The sequence below is a fragment of the Protopterus annectens genome, chromosome 10.part0 (genome assembly GCF_019279795.1).
Source record: "Protopterus annectens isolate FY-2018-M chromosome 10.part0, PAN1.0, whole genome shotgun sequence".
Classification (NCBI taxonomy): Eukaryota; Metazoa; Chordata; order Ceratodontiformes; family Protopteridae; genus Protopterus; species Protopterus annectens.
In genome coordinates, this window is record NC_056744.1 from 1,450,332,677 (window position 1) to 1,450,346,253 (window position 13,577).

The 13,577-nt window shown below is 40.5% G+C and overlaps 1 protein-coding gene across 5 annotated transcripts in view; it reads right to left on the reverse strand.

The window, feature by feature from the left end:
* Positions 1–13,577, reverse strand: part of OSBPL9 (oxysterol binding protein like 9) — a 2,070,592-nt gene that overhangs the window by 1,143,044 nt on the left and 913,971 nt on the right. The window lies entirely within an intron of this gene.

The window sequence follows — 13,577 nt, forward strand, 5'->3', positions numbered from 1 at the left end:
CCCAACTACAAAGTAAAGGCTTTCAAAAATAAAGTGCAGTTGTGTGACAGATATCTAGCTTAAGAGCAGACTGTCATGGAGTGGTCAGTGTAACGTTAAATAATTACATAAAAGTCTTTTTACTTGCTAAGGTGTTAGTCCAGCTAATTTTTCCAAAGTTGTAATTATCTTTGCAAAGGTAATGCTGACCTTATGCCAGTTAAGGAATATGTACAAGTGTTGTGAAACTTCTTTAAAAGCTTGCTGGTGTAGGTTTGCATTAATTTCTTTAAGGGAGGAAGAAATTCATGCAGGGAGTGGTGTGCTTGTGCAAGGTATCTGACACCCTACCACCACAAATTATACAAAATAATTAGTGAACAAAAATAAGAACCCTGTTAATAACAGGAATATACAAACCTGTCAACTATATACATTTGCTATAACACTGAGGAACAGTGAGGAGGGGGGCACTTAACTTTTGCAGTTACTATTCCTTAAAAATATGCTGTTATGAATCTATAACTGACTTGACACCCTTCATCTTTTAGGAAATAAAAGAACCTGGAGTAAAATCCTAAACTTTTCTGGTATGGTGGGGTCTCCCTTTTGTTTTTTGAAGAGGTTGATGACCTCTTACCTTGCTAAGGCTTTCTCATGGAGTGGAAATGGACGAGATGGTGGGACAATTACAGTTTACAATGTAATCTTGAATCCTCTGGATAACAGCATCCCTATCTACCTACCACTTGTCATGAATTCCCATACAGAGAGGTGGAGACAGATGGCCCCCAAATGGTTCCAGAGTTGGACAGCTGGGCAAAGTTTCAGAAATGCAGCTGGCTGCATGTTGGTGGGCCATGGCAACCCAATTTCTGCTGAGGACCCTTGCCTCTGTGCTTTTAACTGTGCTGGAAGTTGCCCTGGTTATTGGGCTCAATCTCAGTTTGCAGGTCGTTTGGGTGTATGCCATGACTGAACCACATATGGTGCTGGTTTCTCTGTTTCCTCAACAAAAAGCATTGAGGCCACTGAAAATGTTCAGCCTAAACTGTAAACTAATATACATGGATCTTGCAAAGAACTTCCAAGATGGCTGCACACTAACCAATTTAATTTCAGCTCTCCCAGTGTGGCAAAATAAGCAGAGAAATAAAAGCTAGCAATTCTGTCGGCTTGGGTAAAATTCAGTTACTGGCTAGTACGTACACTGCCTGGATGCCAGCAAAAAACGTTAGAAAACTTGAAAGAAAATCAATTTGAGAAGGTGAAGCAAAAACACCAACTGGGAAGAAGCTGGTACCTTTCAACAAAAAGCAATTCAAGCTACAGCTTTAGTACAAGAGATGGGTTCCAGTAATTTACTCGGAAAATATCAAATGCACTCAGAGGTGATGAAATAAATGAAATATTGAAAGAGTGTATCATCTCCAGTAACAAAAGGCTGTAAAAATAGAATCAGCTTTAACTAGCAATTAAAATGAATTGCAAAAATCAAAGGTTGAAATGAAGAAAAAGCTGGCTAAGTATGAGAGTTCTCAGAACAGAGCTATTTAAAAAAAATGGTAGAGTTAGAAGGCACAAAGCACAGAGAAAACCTGAGATTTTCTACTGTACCAGAGAAACTGGAAGGAACAGACTGCTTTCATTTTTGAAAGCACAAATATGTAACTGGTCTTGTATTTCACAGTAGGATTTATTAATTGAATGGGCACATCAAGTGTATGCTCCAAACCTAGCCATGAGAAAACAGCCAAGACCTGTATTGGTACTTATACAATCATACCAGCAGAAAGAGTTGATCCTGACAAAACTATAGCAGAAGGAGAAAGTATTAAACATTGGAAACAGCAGAGTGTTTGCGGAAAATGATTATTCATTGCACTGCAGAAAAGAAGCAAATTTATCCCAGCAATAAGAGAATGTCGAGAAGTAGGTGTGTGATTCAAGCTGCTACATCCAGCTGTCTTCGGAATATATTTTCCTGGAAGATCAAAGATATTTCTAATGCAGAACAGGCTAAGGGGGAAATGTAAAAATCTGCCCAACAAAAAGTGAGTCAAACAGAAGTGGACTCTGCTCCTCGCGCTTCTGACAATAAAGCTCATGGAGCAAATTTGCCAGTGAAATCTTTTCCAGTGTACTAAAGGAAAATGCCTGACAGAAAGAAAAAAGCACAGGAGTTAACTAGAAGGATCAAGAGTACCTTGAACAACAGGCTGGTCTTAGGAGATGGAGATGAACAAAAGGTGAGATTATAAAGCATCATTCACATGCTTGGCTTTGTAAGAAAAAGTGGCTGATAAACATTGGACTTTTGTTGATTTTGTTAAGCTTGTGGGTGGGACTAAAGCATATACACCACTTTGTCATTAATGTTTAGAAGCATGTTAAAAAGAAAGAAAATAATTATAAGTAAAATAAAATGTATTCTCAACAGTATTTGTAAAAGTATTTCATGATATAAACTGCATATTATATAATAAAACAGTTTTGTGCTGTACGTAGTTACAAGTATTTTAAATGTGGGTCTGGGGATAAGTCTTGTCTGTGATTGTTGTATGTGATACATATATTGAAGTAAAATACCTTTTTCAGTTGTAAGAAACATAGGCATTAATTTGTAAAAAGAAGAAAGGCTGGACAAAAGCAAGTTTAAGTTAATATGCTGTACTCTTGGGCTGATTATACTATATGTAGAGTTCAGATGTTTTCTCTGCAGCTGAAGGAAGATGTACATTTTGCTCCAGGTGAAACTGACAGATTCCTTCATGCATCTGCAGAGTAGCTAGCAATGAAGAAAAACAGCAGCTATGTTTCTATGGAGACAAGCTGTTTGCAGGTGCAAGCAATTAACCTTGACATATGTTTTTTTCAAATTGATCACTACTGCAGTAACCTTAGCTATATGGGTTATATCATGCCAATGATATTACAGATATCCAGCTTCCAAAGCATCAAGGCTCCCTCAACATGCCCAAACTGCCATGCAGCTTGAGTTGAGCTAATTGAAGTACAAGATTGGGTGTGAATCCCTTCAGTGATTTTCTGCCACAGAAAAGTGCACTCCATTGAGGTTTGCAAGGATCAAGGGTCGGCTTGTGCCTTCCATAGCAGATAAATTCCCTTTGGGGGAAAACTTCCATTTTCTTATTTTTTTACTGATGTTTTATTACTTTCCTCTTCAGGAAAGTTGGTTATTTTAAAGCTGCGTGTTGTGTTTTAATGGACTGTCTCAAGACTGTAACATACTTTTAATGGAGGACTCTGTTTCTGTCAGTTTAAAAGTAGTGTTAACTAACTCAAAATATTTTCTGTGTAGAAATTGTCTTTACTTTTCCATTGTGTGGGGGTGCTATAGTTATTTGAAAGTGCTTTTTATTGTTTTTTTTTCTGCTAGAAAAGGTAGCTTTTGCGGACTGGTAATGTTACAGATATTTGTTGCTGGTTATCTCCAGGAAATCAGGCTCATATGTTAAAGTTTATTCTGACATATTGTGAAAGTATGAGGAATGTTTATCTACAGTTTCAGTTTCTTCTCATGAAGAAAAATCTGCTTTAAATAACTTAGTTTCTTCTACTGTGCAGGTCACTACTACTCACTGTTAGCAGTGTGTGTATGACTCTGTTGATACTTCTTCCAGGGCTATGGTCACTGGTACTGTTTTAAAGAAATTTGCTTGGCATCATTCTCATAACCACCCAGCTAATGTAAACATGAGATTTTAAATTCTACCTTGGATAGAGATTTAATGTTTGATCCCTCTGTTGCAGAAGTGCTCAAAAAGTGTGATGAAAGGGGCAAGCTGATCCCTTTCATTTTTCAGCCATCCTTTTCCAAATTGTCCAAGGGATTTTCTTTCTCTTCACCCAATTTGAGCAAAAAAAAAAAAGAGAACAAACATTCAAGAGAATTCAGATAAAGAGACTTCTAAGAAGTGGTGGTAATGAGGCTCAAAAAAGTCTCAAACCTCCCAAAACCAAGGTTACTGCAACAACTCTGAAAGATTACTCAAGAGATTATGTGATCCCCTCTCACCCTGGCCCTTTTTCTCTTCCAAAAAGTCTGAATCTCCATTTTTATGCTTTGCAACATATAGTTTCAGACAAATGGCTCTGAAAATCATTCATCAGGGTTACAGACGGCAGTGAGAGAAAACTCTTTTCCAGGCGATCATTCCTCATCTAGCAGGTAAGACTATTTGGTTCTACCCATTATTCATCACATGCTGTCCCAAGGAGTGACAGAAAGTACAGTTGTGTACACTTACCATAAATATAGACGTTAGAGTATATTCACAGTTGCAGTCATCACATTTGGGTTATCTGCTTGCAGTAGCCCTCAGTTGGCCTGATTAACAAAGTCTTGGGTCTTGCGTCAGTTGCTGTCTCTTCTTCCGTGACGTCAGGTTGTCAGGGGTATAAAACATGCAGCCGACGCCATTACATCAGTTTTTCTTGCCCCAGGTGTCAGGTGCCCCCTTAATGGAAAGCAATTAAATATATAAATATACAAGGTTATACCTCCAACAAAAAAGCAAATACACCAAAAAGGTTTTAAGCATAGTAAAGGATAGTAGAGGTATAGCCAAAAGAAGTCAGGGGGCCGGAGGGAGGGTAACCAGGACTGCAACAGTGAATACACTCTAACATCTACATTTATGGTAAGTGTACACAACTGTACTATGTTCTTCGTGTTTCACTGTTGCAGTCATCACATTTGGGTAGATTCCAAAATCTAAGAATGGGAGGAGGAATTTAGATAGCATTAGGACCAGCTATTAGGACCTGCAAGACTGCAGTGGTAAAACCAGCTCTGGATTTAGAGAAAATTGTCAAATGATAAATGCTTAGTGAAAGTATGCACAGAACTCCAGGTAACAGCTTCTAGGATGTCCCTGGTAGGGATGCCTCTGAGAAAGGCTGTAGAGGTAGATGCAGCCCTGGTTGAGTGGGGTCTGATCCCCTGTGGGATAGGATTTCCATGGTGCTTATAGCAGAAATGAATGCAATGGCCTATCCATTTAGAAATGGTTTGCTTTGAAATAGCCTTTCCCTCTCTGTCCCTGCAGCAAATGCCACCAGCAGTTGTTCAGATTTCCTTTGAGGTTAAGTCCTGTCCAAGTAGAATCTAAGTTGTCTGTGCACATCTAAGGAGTGTAATATCCATTCCGCTTTGTTCTGTGGATTAGGAAAGAAGGTTGGCAAATGAATAGACTGATTAAAAGCCACACTGGATACCACCTTGGGTACGAAGGAGGGATTGGTTCTGAGGGACACCCTGTCCACATGAAAGATGATGAAAAGCTCCACTGCCATAAGGGCCTGCAATTCAGATATCTTCTTGCTAAAGTGACTGCTAAAAGGAAAGCTGTTTTCCAAGGAAGAAATTTTAAACCTGCAGTAGCAGCTGGGTCGAAAGGAGGAAGAGTGAGTTTCTCCAAGACAAAGTTATGGTCTCAGGCTGGAGTTGGAGCTCTCCTGGGTGGTCTTAAATTTTTGGCCCCTCCAAGGAACTGCTTGAGCAGTGGGTGAGAGAAGAGGGGAGGTTCTGTGTTATAATGAGCTGAAATGGCAGAGGCGTGAATTTTGATGGAGGAAAAAGACAGGCCCTTGTGAAGCATCTCAGTTAAGTATTGTAAAATCTGTGGTAAATTGGGCACTGCTGTGCTCATGCCTTGAGATTGGCTCCAGACACAGAATCTTTTCTATTTTCAGCATAAGATTTTCTAGTACTAGGCCTTCTTGCCTCTAAAATGATATCCATCACTGGTTTACTGAGGGATGGGAAAGGAGAGATTAGGTAATTAGCCTGGCTGCTAGGTTCAGTGTTTGAAGCTGAGGGTGCAGAATCTGGTTCTCCTGCAGAGACAACAGGGAAGGAGTCTGAGACAGGTGCCATGGGGCCAACCGTGACGCCCTGGGCAAGAGGGGGTACCAGTATTGGCGTGGCCAGTCTGGTGCAATCAAAATCATGCTTGGTTTGTTCTGTTTAATCTTTAGTAGTACTTTGGAAAGCAGAGGCAGAGGAGGAAAGGGATAAACTGGTAGGTTTTTCTAGCTGTAAGACAGAGCATACACTTTCCAAGCTTGTTTGTGGGGAGTTCTTGTGCAAAATTTGTCCAATTGATAGTTCCGGAGGGAAGCAAAGAGGTCTATGTCTGGGCTCCCCCATTTGCTTGTCAACATGTTGAAAATCTTTGGTTCCAGTTTCCACTTGTGTGGGTCCATGAGGTTTCTGCTTAGTCCGTCTGCCACTGTATTTGGTTTTCATGGCAGGAATTGAGCTTGCAGATGCACTTGGCAGCTCAAGGTTGTGTTCCACAACACCATGGCTAGTCTGCAAAGGGGGTAAGAATGTGTACCCCCCTGCTTGTTTATGTACCATATAACAGTGGTGTTGTCCGTCTTTACCATTAGTTGTCCTGGAAGAATGTGGTCCTTGAAGGCTGTCAGAGCATTCTGTACAGCTCACATTTCTTTTTGACTGATATGCAGGCGCATTTGATTTGGGTTCCATTTGCCCTGAATGCACTTCCCTGCCAGGTGAGGCCCCCATGCATAGTCTGATGTGTCTGTTGTTAGGGTTTGGGCGGCAGGTGGTAGAGTGAATGGTAGTCCCTTGTTTTGGTGGCAAACCTCTGTCCACCAAAGGAACTCTAGGCATAGGCAAGGTATGATAGGAATCATTGCTTCTAGATCCTGAGAATGTTGACATGATAGGCATTTTAGATACCATTGTAGTTTCCTCATATGCAGTCTTGAATACGGAATTAGAAGAATGCAGGAGGCCATGAACCCCAAAGCTTGCAATATTTGCCTTTCAGATAGCAGGGATTTTGTGGCCACTTGTTTGAAGTAGGTTGTCAAATGAATTTCTTTCTCTGGTGTGAGGAAAGCCATCTGGGAAGTTGTATTCAAGCTTGCTCCCAGGAATATAATTTGCTGACAGGGTACCAGGTCTTTTTGTTTATGGTGTGCCCCTGACAAGTTAGCACCCTTTGTACAATGGCCAGATTATTCAAAAGTATATCCTGGCTTTCTGCCCGAATTAGACAATCGTCCAGTTATGGGTATACTTGAATATTTCTTTGCCTGCAAAATGCAATCACTGGAGCTAGGCACTTTGTGAATACCCTGGGCACAGTAGATAAGCCAAAGGGTAGTGCAGAGAACTGATAGTGAGTTTAGCCTGCTTTGAAGCGCAGATATCTTCTGCAAGATTCCCTGATTGGGATGTGCAGGTATGCTTCTTTTAAATCTAGTCTTGAATTTTGGGATCACCAAAAAGGTGTTTAGAGTAGACAGGTCCAGGATAGGACGCCATGAATTGTCTATTCTGGGTACCAGGAAAAGTCTAGAGAAGAAACCTTGCTCCTTTTCCTCTTCTGGTATCAACTGAATAGCCCCCATGCTTAAGAGAGAAAGTACTTGCTTTTGAGCCTCTGCCCACTGATTTGGGGGTAGATGTGGCCACCCGCTTGGTGTTGGTAATGTGTGGAAGTGAAATCTGTATCCCTGGGACACTATATTTAAAACCCATTTGTCCTGGGGTAACGAGTTCCCAGTTCTTTGCATGAAGAGCAATCTTTCCCACCAAACGGGCAGTCAGTTGCTAAGTGCTTGGAAGTTTTAAAAAGAAGTCATTGAGACAGTTTACCATAGGGGGGAATTTTACTACTTGCAAATTTGGAAGTGGAGGCCCCCCACTGCTTAGTCCTGTGCATACCCTGGGACTGTAGCCAGGGAGCTCTGCTGGATCTCGGTTTGGACTGAGAAGGCCTGGAAGAGGCAGGAAAGGGCCAATTCATGGAAGGCCAATGCCTACTAAATCTTGGAGGTTGTACTTATAAAAAAAATATTTTAACAGTTTGCAAAGATTTAGCGGTTTCCTCCATCTTTTTAAGAACAATTTCTGCCTTGTTGCCAAATAGGCGGTCCTGGTTTAAAGGAGCATCCAGTAATTTTGCTTTATCATAATCTGGCAAGGATTGCTCCTTAAGCCAAGCATGCCTTCTAAGTACAGACCCCATTACAGCAGCCCTGCAAGATGCCTATAGAGAATCAAAACCACATTGCAAAGTATATTTTCCAACTTGTTCAGCTGAATGCAGTAAATCCTGTAAATCCTTATTTTCAGTACAATCAGGAATCAATATCATTTTCTGTTTAACTCATTAACCCCGAGTACCTTTTCATGGCGCCTGTGTGCTTAAACCCGAGCGCGCCATGAGAAGATACAAATTTCAAGCCATTACCCCCGAGGCTTCCACAAGCGAGAGAACGTGTACTGCAGGTTTGTAGTTCACCTTAATGTAAAACACACTGAAATCGTAACTGAATATGTAATTTACCTTATCTAGTTGCGATTCAGTGTGTTTTTAAATTAAGGTCACATTGAAGTTTTTTTCAGAAAATACGTTTTAAAAGTTCTTGGTAAGCAAGTGGTGGCAACCAATCGGATTCTTGCATTCAGAGCCACCACTTGCATAACAACTCCACCCCCAGCCTAAACTTCTTTTGTTTTCCCCTTATAAAAAGAGGTTCCAGCAGCAGGTATTTCCTTTCTTTCTGTGAAGAACTGGAGATTTTACCTGCTACTGGATCCTCAATTTTATTTTTGCTAGTCAAAGATTTTACGGACCGCCATATAGGCACTACCGGGAGTTCACATTCATCCACTGTACTGTAGAGTTCCCGGTCATCTCAGCACTCAGGTACTGTACTTGTTTTTTGGAATTCTGTACCAATTTTTGCTTGCAAGAGCAGTTTAACACACTGTCATGTAAAGCAGCACAAACATGAGTCTGCTGTTGTTGTCCTGTCATCTGATGGCTGAATGATGGTGTCTGCGTATGCCTTTTCACTTGCAATGCGCAGTCAATGCAATGTTTTTAATTTTCTTTTTTTTTTAAATGACATTGCTACTGCTAGTACTGCTGCTGCCAAATCTAGCTAAATGCATTGTTCGCAGTGGTACCAGTCTTCCTGAGAATAAGTAGCTAATTTAAAATACTGGGTATGTCATTGTCGGGTGAATGTGATCTGGTCCTGCTTTATGTCTTGCAAACTTCCTTTGAGTGCAGTACCTTAACGCCTTTTGCATTTATAGAAATAAAACTGCATGGGCTGGAGTCGGTACAACTAAATACATTCTGTCTGTTAGGGATTTTGATTATCCTGTCAGATGTAGGAGACTGAATATGTATTTTCTCCACTGCAGGTGTTTTAGAAGAAAAGCAATATTCATGTTGCATGTAATGATCTTTTGCAGCTAATGTTTAATATGCAAAAATACTTTGACATTCAAACACAAAAAAGGCCCTCAACAGCATGGATTCTAAAGCATGGGTAGGAAAGAGCAACCGTAATTGTTTTAGAAAGCTGCAATGGCAATGCCTTAGTTGTAAAGGACTGTAACATTAGAGAATCTTTGATAGCTGCTGAATCTTGCTCATTTTATAGAGAAATAATAAAAATACGCAGTGTGGAATGTTTATCAAGTTGAAATTCGTGTTCCTTTTGTGGGTTGTGGTTGTTGGTTTTCATTGTTATGGTGAAATGAAGTTCGGCTTTTAAGGCTGTTGCATTATTTGTGTGCCCTGTTGTGCAATTTGCAAAGACATTTAATTGCGCAAGACGACTTGGGCTCAACAGAGTTAAATAAAATCATCCATGCAGTAAAAATTTTATTTATTTTTTTCAAAATCTTAAGTATGTTAGTTAGTTAATGGTAGTTATAGAATAAGCCACTTTCCATTATTCCAGTTGCTAACTTCCGGTTGTTTCGTGCACTGGAGTGGCTAACCTTACATTCCGTCACAGATGTGTCCTCTCTCTCCCATATTTCAGAACTCAACATTTTTAAAACGTCCTTTATCAGGGGTGAAACTCAGTAAAACCATTAACACACTACAAAGTATTTTCACACATATTCGGCCAGCATGAAGTATTGATTCAGATCGGCTTGAAGTCCGTGGAATTATTTCTAGCATCACAGTTTCTTGTGTATAGCCCTAATTCTAGTCCTGCTCTGTTACTGGGAAAACCAAAGCTTTGATTTTCCGAAGATTTCCACCCCAAAACAAAGTGCTTTTTAATTCAGTTGCTGCAGATTATTTTTAGCTAAGAAAAGTAGTATGTCACTGGTCTTCCTTCCCCGTTTATGTTTGGGGTATATTTACGCAGTTTGAATTCTGTGGTAGAAAGTGCTGCTTGGGTGGGACAGTCTTGCTGGTGTCAGCCTCTTGCGGGTCTGATCTACAGACTCAGCACTGGTTTAGTAGAAAACATTCCTTGACAGCAGTAGCAGATGCCTGGGGGTCCTGTAGTGGTTGTCATGAGAGCTGCCATACTGGTACAGTTGTGTTTTCTCCCTTAGTATAGTTTTTGTTCTTTTATACATAAATTGGTGTTTTCTTTATTGCTGTACAGTAATACTTCTGTGAATCTGTGACTTCATAGCCTCTGAAATTTTATTTAAGCTGAATCAATTCTTATTGCAGCATAAAATAAACAAGCAAGAGTAGTTGGCATTGCAGTCATTTGATTTATTTTTTGTATTCTTTATATATACAGCCTCTAGCATATGTTTCACAATTTTTTTTAAATTATATGAAGTAGTTAAATGCGTTTGCAGTTGTTTAGAATGTGGTTATTGTACTACTGTGCAATTTTAGTTTTCATAAGAAATATCTGCATTTTAAACCTGTACCGAACTGCTGTCTGGGTACTTTGCTACTTGGAATTTCTTTTTGCAGCATAAAATGTCATTTGCTTTTATCTGATTGGTGTTTTTGTATATGGAAATATAAAATAGAGCTTTCAGTATCATTAAAAATGTAGGCTTTTGTGATCAGATGCTGTTCTACTTTGGTTTATCTTTTGCCAGTATTGCACTAAGTAGAGGGTAGATTTGACATTGTGAAAGGTGTTAAGTGTGCTGTTTATGTATGGGGAAATAAATTAAGAATCCTTTGTACAGTTTTTGAAGTTTTAGAACAACCTTGGGCATGTTTTAAGTGATAGTGGATTGCCAAGTCTGTTTGTGTTATTACAGGCAGTACATGTGCTTTTGATGCAGAAGGCTGTGGGTTCTACTTCCACAGTATGTAGATGGATTGCTGATACTGTACTGTGTTGTACTTTTTACTTTGGCGGAGATACCTAGTAACTATGAACTTACCAGTTTGCCATCCATTCCGTAAAGCAATCTTACTAGCTTACTAGCACAAACTCTAGCTATGCCACTGATCAGTAAGCCATGGAAAAAGACTTTTTGAGGTCCTAGCAAACATTTGGAAATAAGTCTGGTTTCTAGGTAGGTGATGTGTAGTTGGTGAGAACTGGTATGTGCACATTATACTGCATGGGTCATGTGGCAAATGTTTGATTTTACTGCTTGTGTATACTCGGCTCTACTAATGAGGTCAATGGGGCTAATGTTTCATGTTGGTTGTCATGCATACTTGGAAGGGCTGCTCAAGGGGTTGTTGATGGAAATGTTGCATTCTGGTGCTTTTGCATAGTAGGGCAAACTGCAAAAGGGGTCACTGGGGAGATGTTGCATTTTGGTGTTTGTGCATACTCAAACTTAGTTTATGGAAATGTGGCTTAATTTCAGCTTTCGTTAATTAAGTTTGCAAGGGAGCATGTCAACGTTTCAAGATATGTGTACATTTCCATCTGCATTTTCATGTTTTGTGTTTTATTGTTCTTATGCTATGCACTTTGTTTTTATTTCATTCTTGACATATATTTTCGGCGTCCGTTCACTTTGTGGTAATCTGGAAGCACTCCGTAGGGTAGCTTATTGTGTAGTTTAGACATGCAAAAGCAAAGCTTTATTTATATTATTAGTAAAAGAGAGGGAATATTACAGGGAAAGCTCAACTGGCATGGTTCTGACCTGTTGTACTATATACTGTGACATGGTTTTGATGTTTACGGTGCAACGGGCAAGAAAATTGGTGATTAATAGGGGTTGTGTGTATGGGCCATGTTGATGTTATACACACACACACACACACACACACACACACACACACACACACACACACACACTGTGAAAAGTCAGCATTAGACTAGATTTTGTTTTCGCTTGGACTAGAAATTTCTTAGCAGATAACCTGAAAAATACTGTAGTTAAACAAATGTAGATAGGTAATTATGTACACTTTGGTTTCATTGTATATGTAGTGGGTGGCACAGCACATAATGTGAGTGTGTGTGTGTGTGTGAGTCTGTTGCCTGGACATTATATGATTGCCTTCAATACTTGCCTTAGTTTCTGGTGTGTTTCCAGGGGGATTCAATATTGGTCAGCATGGGAGTACAAGGGTATCAGACCATATTACTTGGCAAATGATGGTCTGCACCTGTGTTCGTGTATTTGATATTTACTGTTTATTCCACAGAATTTTGTGATGTAGACAATTGTAATATGACTCATTCCTCATTGCTTGGTTCATAGGTAGATACTAGGCTATCTGCCCTAGGGCATTTATAAGCCTAGCCAGAGTGTATTTGGCTTCTGCCTCCCTATTAGATTAGCTGACTGTGCCTCTGTAAAGTAGGTCACAGAAGGCATCCTTTTAAGATTAGTTTATTGTGCCTCTGTCTAGCAGGGACACAGAAGAGATCCCAGGGGTGAATTTGTGATTTCCCATCCATGCGTCCAGATTTCGCTTGAAGAGGGTCAGCGAGGGGCTATGTCTAACATGAATTGGGACTCTATTCCAGAGTGAGGGGAGCCTCTGGGAAATTAATCTGTCCCTCCAGCATGCCCTATTTATTTTTGTGCTGAGGTTTAAGTCCCTGGAGCGTGTAGCTCTAAGGGACTTGGATTTTTTGAGGTGGAGCATGTCCATTAATTCTGGGTTTGACATGGCTTTGTACGTCAGGCATAGATCGCCTCTGAGTAGGCGGTAAGCAACTGAGTAGAGCTGGAGTTTCTTTAGTCGAGCTGCATAGGACATCTGTTTGTAGCCCATGATCCTCTTGGTGAGGTACTTTTGGGGTCTCTCCAGTTGCTGCAGGTGTCAGGTAAGTTACATCCCAAAAGGGGCATTATATTCAATTATGGGCCTGATGAGTGGCAGTAGAGGGGCACAATGACCTCTCTTGATCTAGATGCTAACCCTTCGTGATAAGGTGGGCTATATAGAAGGTCTTTCTAACCACTTTGGCAACGTGATTATCAAAGGAGAGATTACTATCTACGTTGGTCCCCAAATCTCTAATTACTTCTTCCAGATAATGGATTACCACCTATGTGGTAATCTGTGGGCACCTTGTTTTTCCGAAAGGGGATGACTATGCACTTTTTAGCATTTAGCTTGAGGCCGTGGCTCTGGCACCAAGCACCCGTCTCTGTGAGACCCTTTTGGAGGATGCTTGTGTCAGCTGGAGATTCGATTATGGCCCCCAGTTTGCAGTCATCTGTGAACTTTGTCAGCGATAATCCCCCCGTGTTAGCCTGAACCTCAGAGAAGTATATACCGAACAAGAGAGGTCCCAGAACTGAGCCCTGTGGGATGCCACTTGTAACTGGTTTGGATTCGGACATGGCACCTGCGATTCTGACCATGTGGGTTCTA